The sequence below is a fragment of the Zingiber officinale genome, chromosome 3A (genome assembly GCF_018446385.1).
Source record: "Zingiber officinale cultivar Zhangliang chromosome 3A, Zo_v1.1, whole genome shotgun sequence".
Lineage (NCBI taxonomy): Eukaryota > Viridiplantae > Streptophyta > Magnoliopsida > Zingiberales > Zingiberaceae > Zingiber > Zingiber officinale.
The window spans coordinates 3,867,471-3,875,703 of record NC_055990.1 but is presented as its reverse complement, the minus strand read 5'-3'; the positions used below and the strand labels follow the sequence as shown (position 1 = coordinate 3,875,703).

General features: G+C 33.5%; 2 non-coding genes across 2 annotated transcripts; both read right to left on the bottom strand.

The window, feature by feature from the left end:
- Nucleotides 1–7,252: 7,252 nt before the first annotated feature.
- On the bottom strand, nucleotides 7,253–7,335 carry LOC122054541. Its single transcript, XR_006132826.1, has one exon. It is a non-coding gene; the product is annotated as a small nucleolar RNA snoR114 (small nucleolar RNA).
- Nucleotides 7,336–7,345: 10 nt separating this feature from the next.
- On the bottom strand, nucleotides 7,346–7,431 carry TRNAM-CAU. Its single transcript is given in 2 exon segments — nucleotides 7,346–7,381; nucleotides 7,394–7,431. It is a non-coding gene; the product is annotated as a tRNA-Met (tRNA).
- Nucleotides 7,432–8,233: the final 802 nt, after the last annotated feature.

The window sequence follows — 8,233 nt, the reverse complement described above, 5'->3', positions numbered from 1 at the left end:
GAGAGTTTTAATTAATTAAAACTTCCTAATTTGTCTCCGGAAATTTATAAAAAAATTCTCCAATAATTTTTCCCTTCACGGTGGATTATAAAAAGGAAAATTTATAAATTAAAATTATTCTTTTAAACATGTGGATAATTTCCAAAAAGGAAAGTTATCTTTAAAAATTAAAATCTTCTTTCAATCTACAAATAAGGAAAGATATCAAATCTTTTCTTAATCTTTTATAGAAACTTATAAAAGAGATATTTAATTTTTAAACTCTCTTTTAAATCATAAACATGGTTAAAAAAGGAAAGTTTTCTTAAAATTATAATCCACATTTCAATATACAAATAAGGAAAGATTTCAAATCTTTTCTTAATCTTTTGTAGAAAGCTATAAAAGGAAAGATTTAAATTTCAAACTCTCTTTTAAAACCATGATATCCACATAAGAAATAATTTTAATAAAAAACCCTTTTTATTTTCCAGTGGCCGACCACCTAAGCTTGGGACCCAAGCTTTGGCCGACCACCTAAATTTAGCTTCACCATTAGCTTTGGCCGACCCTAGCTTGGGCTCCAAGCTAGCTTGGCCGACCACTTTAAGGTGGGTAGAAAGGTGGGTATAGGTGGGTATAAATCTCTATATACAAGAGGCAACGATAGGGACCGAGAGGAGGAATTAGTTTTGGTCTCCCGATGAAATTAAGCTTCCCGTGATCGCCACAAACACACAACTTAACTCCATCAATAATAATTCATATCACTAAAGAATTATTATTGAACTACCGCACCAATCCCAAATTATATTTTGGGCTCCTTCTTATTATGAGTGTGTTAATCTCCCTGTGTTTAAGATGTCGAATATTCACTAATTAAATGAGTTACTGACAATTCACTTAATTAATATCTTAGTTCCAAGAGTAGTACCACTCAACCTTATCGTCATGTCAGACTAAATCCGCTTGCAGGGTTTAACATGACAATCCTTATGAGCTCCTCTTGGGGACATTATCAACCTAGATCACTAGGACACAGTTTTCTTCTATAATCAACAACACACACTATAAGTGATATCATTTCCCAACTTATCGGGCTTATTGATTTATCGAACTAAATCTCACCCATTGATAAATTAAAGAAATAAATATCAAATATATGTGTTTGTTATTATATTAGGATTAAGAGCACACACTTCCATAATAAATGAGGTCTTTGTTCCTTTATAAAGTCAGTATAAAAAGAAACGACCTCTAATGGTCCTACTCAATACACTCTAAGTGCACTAGTGTAATTATATAGTTAAGATAAACTAATACCTAATTACACTACGACCTTCCAATGGTTTGGTCCTTTCCATCTTAGTCGTGAGCTACTATTTATAATTTATAAGGTGCTGATAACATGATCCTCTGTGTGTGACACCACACACCATATTATCTACAATATAAATTAATTGATCAACTACATTTATCATAAATGTAAACATTTGACAAATGTGATTCTTTTATTTCTAAATAAATGTTTATACAAAAGCTAGGCTTTTAATATACACTCCAACACAAAGATATAATAAGAATAAGGAAAACAAATACAAATATGAGGAACCTTGATCTTGATCTATTATTGCTTTGGAGTTTGGACTGCCTCTTGTTGACTCGGAAATACAGTAGCACTTCACTTGAATCATCCAAGAATAGGCTGTGAATAATAGATAAGAATAAGTGATTTAAATCTTCATGAAATCCTTTATATCATGTTGATTTAAAGTTTTAATCTATTGACCTTACCTCTAATTGATTATTATGTTAGATCAGATCAAATCTAGCCATCCAAACCATACAACAGCTCTTTTCTGCTTCTCCTAATTTATTGTTCCAATTGATTGGCTTAGGCTGAATCGATTGACAATCGATTGCCCAACTCTCTATATTTTTGCGAACTAACCCTTAATCGATTACCCTAATTGATTCCACCTTTTTGTCATAAATTACTTCCCAATCGATTGGTAATGACTGAATTAATTGGACCAATCAATTTAGCATTTGTTCTCGAGAATTTCCTTCACGAAGCTCTCAATCGATTGAGATTTTTTCCCAATCGATTCAACACTCCCTAATCAATTGAACCATTTGATTAGAGATGTCGAAATTCATTGTCCAATCAATTCCGACACCTTCTGTGCTCTGGTAAATTAAAGCATAATCAATTGCCTAATCGATTTGCTTAGGTCAATCGATTGCCCTAATTGATTGTCCAACCCTGACTTGCTTAATCCAAGTCTAGGGTTCCCTTACCCAATATTCGGTCAATCATGACCTGTTGGGACTTCTTTACAAAGTGGTTGGTCAACCTTTAATCCACTTGGATTTTCTATCTCGTGTCAACTTCCTGTTGGACTTTTGATCACCAAGTATGATCCTCCTTGACTGACTTGAATTTTCTTCTTGTCTAACCTCAGTTAGGACTTTTCCTTGTCAACGTGCAGTCTTTCTTGACTCACTTAGACTTCCCTTTGTCTAACCGTAATTAAGACTTCCCTTTGCCAACGTGCGGTCCTCCATGACCCACTTGGACTTTCGTTTGCCTAACCACAATTAGGACTTCCCTCTGTCAACGTGCTATATTCTTTGACCCACTTGAACTTTCCTAGTCAAGTATCTAGTCATCTATGACCTACTTGACTTCTTCTTCACATATTGTCCAAATATCGAAATTCAAGCTCAAATCCATTCGAGCTTAGTCAAACTGATCAACCTTGATCAAAGGACGATTGTACCAACAATCTCTCAACAAATATTTGGAATGATATTAAAAAAACCTATTAAATTCACACGCATACACATATATAGGCCTTCCGCTTTGTTCACCCACCGGATACATTCGAAAACACTTACAGTAATACTCTGATAGTCGATCTCTATGGTATTTATCGTCCCTGTAAAGTCCTCATTGACTTTTGTTTAAAGTATCATTAGACATCATATATATATATATATACAAATCTGGAAGTCTGTCTAGGCGCCCCGATCCTCAAAATTAAATCGAGGTGCCCAAATTTTCACTTAATTGCCCATGAGTGTGCAGGAAAAAGAATGTGCAGGGTAAATTTTCTCTTACAAATTAGCACCAAAGTGAAGCTATTCTTTAAAAATCAGCTCCAATGTGCTAGTCTTTAAAAACTAGCACTAATACGTTGGTGTTGGTTTGAATCAGTGGTGTAGCCAGAATTTACAATCCGGGGGGGGGGGGGGAATTCAAGCTAACCATTGGCACGCTGTTGAGGTCATGCCTGTATATATATATATATATATATACAAATCTGGAAGTCTGTCTAGGCGCCCCGATCCTCAAAATTAAATCGAGGTGGCCAAATTTTCACTTAATCGCCCATGAGTGTGTAGGAAAAAGAATGTGCAGGGTAAATTTTCTCTTACAAATTAGCACCAAAGTGAAGCTATTCTTTAAAAATCAGCTCCAATGTGCTAGTCTTTAAAAACTAGCACTAACATGTTGGTGTTAGTTTGAATCAGGGTGGGCGAATTCAAGCTAACCATGGCACGCTGTTGAGGTCATGCCTGATCTCGCCACCTCGCTGCAAGGCTGTAGCCCAGGCAAAACCTCACAGCGAGGTCGCGGCCAAAGCGAGATCTCTCCCTGTGACGCTGTTGCCAAGCTATCTCTAAGAGAGGAGAGGGAAGGGGAGAAGATCGAGCATACCGATGGGATGATGCATACTGATGCTAGAGATCAAAGAGGAGAGGAGAGGAACGTGCTAGAGATTGGAGAGGTGGTCGATCAGAGAGGAAGATTTTAGGGCGCTGGGAAGAAAAATCGAGAATAAAAATCTTAATTAGAAAATTAATTAATGATGGAAACTTAATTCAATCACTAAAATAGCAACGGAAACTTAGTTTGTTGCTAAATTAGTGACCATAATTTATTTCGATTTCTAATTAGCGACGGAAATTAAATTTCATCGCTAATTATGAGTTTTATTGTAGTGAATTATACGATGAGTTGCAATAAATGATATGATTTAATTAATCAAATTTTTGAAGGCTCGCCAATGAAATTAATCATCTTCATATAACAAATCAAACAATGCTTGACTAGCAAACAAAAATATAAATATATGAAAAATTAACATTATATGTTTTTCCAACACTTAAATTCGTAATCGAAAGAAATAAAGTAAGAAAACTTTACCTTAATCAAATAGCGTTTACTGTGGAGTATCGATGAAGCGACAATGACAACGCTGGCAGCAAACGATATCGGTGCTAGTGATAGCGGTGTTCGACGATAACAACATGGACGACAACGACATCAATGTGCGGCGGAGGATTTTGAGGGTAAAATTAGGATTAGAGAAAGAGAAAGAATAATAAGGGGATTATAAGAGGAAGACGACCACGGGAGTTAAAAAAGGAAAGGGGATTAGAAGGAAGAAGAAAATACGGGAAGGGAGAGGGGAAAAAGTACAGGCAATGGGAGAGAAAAAAATATCGAGAGAAAGAAAAAAGTTGGCTGAGAGAAGAAAGAAAGGTTTGGGTTCTCTTATTTGTTTTAATTGAACAATTTCTAAAAAAAATCTTGTTATTTTTAGAATTTCTAATTAATTATTTTTAAATAATTTCACTGTATTAATTTTCTCCTAAATTTCAGGGGGGGGGTGCGGCCGCACCCCCTTGGCCCCATGTAGCTACGCCCTTGGTTTGAATAACGTGTTGATGTTAGTTTTTAAAGACTAACATGTTAAAATTGGTCTTTAAAGAACATCTCCACTTTATTGTTGGTTTGTAAAAACAAACACCACTTTGTGTACATGAGAAAGGCTTGCATGCTGGAGAGAGAAGCAAGTCGCATGCAGATGAGAGAGGGAATAAAGAATTCAATTTTGATCGTGTCAGGTCGTCTATGTTGGATGTCGCCCACCATCACTCGGGTAAGAGTGTATAGAGTATCATTCTTGCATATATATCGGAAACACTCACAGTAATACATGGATAGTCGATCTCCACGGTCTCGCTGTCCCTGTAAAATCGTTTCAATGTTGAAGCGAGTACTCTGTGTGCAAGTGTAAACTCTGAATTTTTTCGCACGTGGGTACTTTGATTGAGTCTGCCTAACATAATTTTTTCATCAAATTTGGTATCGATATATGCCTCAACAGAGGATCGAACCGTGATCTTTTATGAGAGAAAATTTTATTATTTAGCGTTTGAATCCCATTGACTCGATAAACCAAAATTAAAGAATAATCATTGCCTCTTCTAGTTGAAAAGGAAACTAATTAAACCCACCTAAAACCACTAACAGAAATCAATGAGCCATTATAACATCTAATTAGTCATCAATTACTACTAAAAAAAATAGCTTTCATGACCCATCTCAAGACTCCACATTCACTCAAGGTTCAAGGGAGTGTAAAAAATTCATCTCCCGCGCTTGAACTCTTGAGACCGTTGTACCATTATGTGGACTGTCATTTGTATTTCTTGATTTATCCTAGAAATCTTGAAAAGTTTTTATGGAATCAGACCGATTACTTTTAAAATTAATCCGATCATAAAACCTAGATTATAAAAAAAACAAAACTATTGAAAATATATGAGCCGACGTGAGCTATTCTAATTTTGGCCTAGGAGGAATTAGGCCCATCCAGTTGTTTCCATTTGTAGGGTATATTTTATTATAATTTGTTTTCTAACAATAATATAATCAGTTGATGAATTATTATTAGAAAAACGGAGAGATAATTCTTAATAATGGAGTTTATATATATATATATATATATATATATATTTCTTCTATTATAATGTTATGCCTTTAAATGTTGTTATCATCTAAACATTGCAAAATCTAAAATCCTAATTACTCACTAATAACACTGCTAATTACATATATTCCCCTTTGCTTTTGCAGTCGAATAAATGAAGTTGGAGAAAATTGAATTATCTTAAGTTGAAATCCTTCCCTATGTCTAAATCACACCAAAAATAGTTGTAATCATAAATATAAAAATTATAAAGAAATAATGTCTTCCCATCTAGTTTATCTAGTGGATAAATTTAAAAGTGCAAGCGGTTCCTTATCCTACGGCTAACGTCCCAATATCATGCAGTGCACCATAAATGAGATTTAAATCATGATTACTTAATTAGTCTGTTGAGTGCCTTATTATTATACTATGTTGAGGGATTTAATTGTAACAAATGCCACCGTCTATTTTAAAGTTATGTGAAAACATAGGATTAACTTATAATCAATCACTGAGTAGTTATAGGTAGGGGGAGTTTTTGTCCCAAGATTTTTATTGTAATAAATCTCTCAATTTCTAATTAAATGTGCATTTATATGGTGGAAAAGGTGAATACGTTCGTCCCCAGTGCTCTCGTCGATCCGTCTCATGCTTAATGCGGGAGAGATAAAATCACGGATGACTATTAATTTTTGAAATAATAATTAGTACATAAAAAAAATATTTATCTCGATTTTATCGAGATTTGAAGTTCAGACTTCATGATAATATTTTTTGATAGTTTTAATTTTGTAAAAGATGAAATTACGACGCTGTCACACACCATTAACACCATTAGGAGATGGTTTATGATCGAAGAAAGATATTAAATTTGTTTGGCGAGGTACATTAGAAGGAAGAATATGAAATAACCATTGGTTTGATGGTTTGACGACACGTAACAAGTTGAGCTCATAGGTCATGGACGAAGTATGATATAAAAAACAAGGAGATTAAAAATTCGGGCTCAACAAGAGGTGAACTTTATGGATAAATAAAGAATAAAATATTAAAGTGAATTTAAAGAACTTATTCCATTCAAGGACCAAAGATAAAGCGGTTACACAAGGTCCTCCCAGCTGTCCTTATCATTCGTCTCCGCATTAGGATCAATTTATAATCGAAAGGGAAAATAATTTCGGTAATTTGTGTACGGATGCATATAGATTTTTAAACTTATTAAAATAAATTTATTTTAATTTTATCCTTTTAATAATTTATCCTTTTGGCAAGAGTGACGCTGTTTGACAAGACAAAATGGTAGAAGTACAGTCGAACTGCAGAAGTAGAGTCCTGGACCCACCGAGGACGGCCACTTATTTGTAGGAAAAGATTAACAAAGATTTTGTTTTAAAAAAAATTTTAGTAAATAATTATAATTGTCTAAATCAAGAAGTAAAGTGCGGCCGAGTGATACAACATATCTGAATAAAAAACAAGAGCAGATCCTCTGGGCAAAAAAAACTTGGCTCAGAAGCACTTTTATCATCTTAATCAGATGGTTGTGATGAACCCTGACATCACTGAAGCGCAGAGATCCTCATCACCAAGGGATTGCATGGGGTGAGAGAGGCTCGAACTCTCGACCTCAGGATGACTCATCAAGCTATGAGACCTACGCGCTAGCCAACTGCGCCACCACCCCTGTTGAAATGATTTAAAATATTTAGATATATATATTTTGTTAAATTAAGGCACATATACATTAAGTTTTAGCCCGTGGGATAAAGGACCTTTTTATATAATTTTAGGTTTAACTTATTAAATGTTTAATGAGTTAGTGGTTTTGATTTAAACTTTTGTTTTATCTAATACTCTATGATGGAGCTGACTAATAAGAATAGCGTAAATTATCTGTCAAATAAAAATATCTTTTTAAATTTTTTAACTCAGATTAGTAATATAATTAAATTAAAATAGAGTTGAACAATTAATAAAATAAAAGAGATAAAAAATTACTTGATTAGAACTTAAGTAGTTATTAGCAAATGAAAAATACTAGAAAATCTTTTTCTTTAAAGATAGAGAGATCTTACATTTTGTTGGACGCTTAGAAACAAACTAGGAAATTAATATAAAAGTTGTTGAATATTTACTAGGTCCAGACCTCTTTTTATAGATCTTGTGAAATATTATCCGCAGCTTTATCGAAATTAAAATTGATTGATAATTTTTTAAAAATAATAATCAAAATAAAATATAAAATATATATTAATAGTATTATAATAATTTATTTTATCCTTTCGATAAAATAAATTGATTTTTAGATGTATTTTTTATTTTATCCTTTTGATAAATTTATTTTTTTTCCTATTTCGTTTCTCACTCTCTTTTCAATTTCCTCTCTTTTATGCATACAATCAATCTCCTCTAGTCTCTTCTCTTTCCTCTATTTTTTTTTTTTTTTTCATGTGTGCATATATAATATAGGACTGATATACAAATCA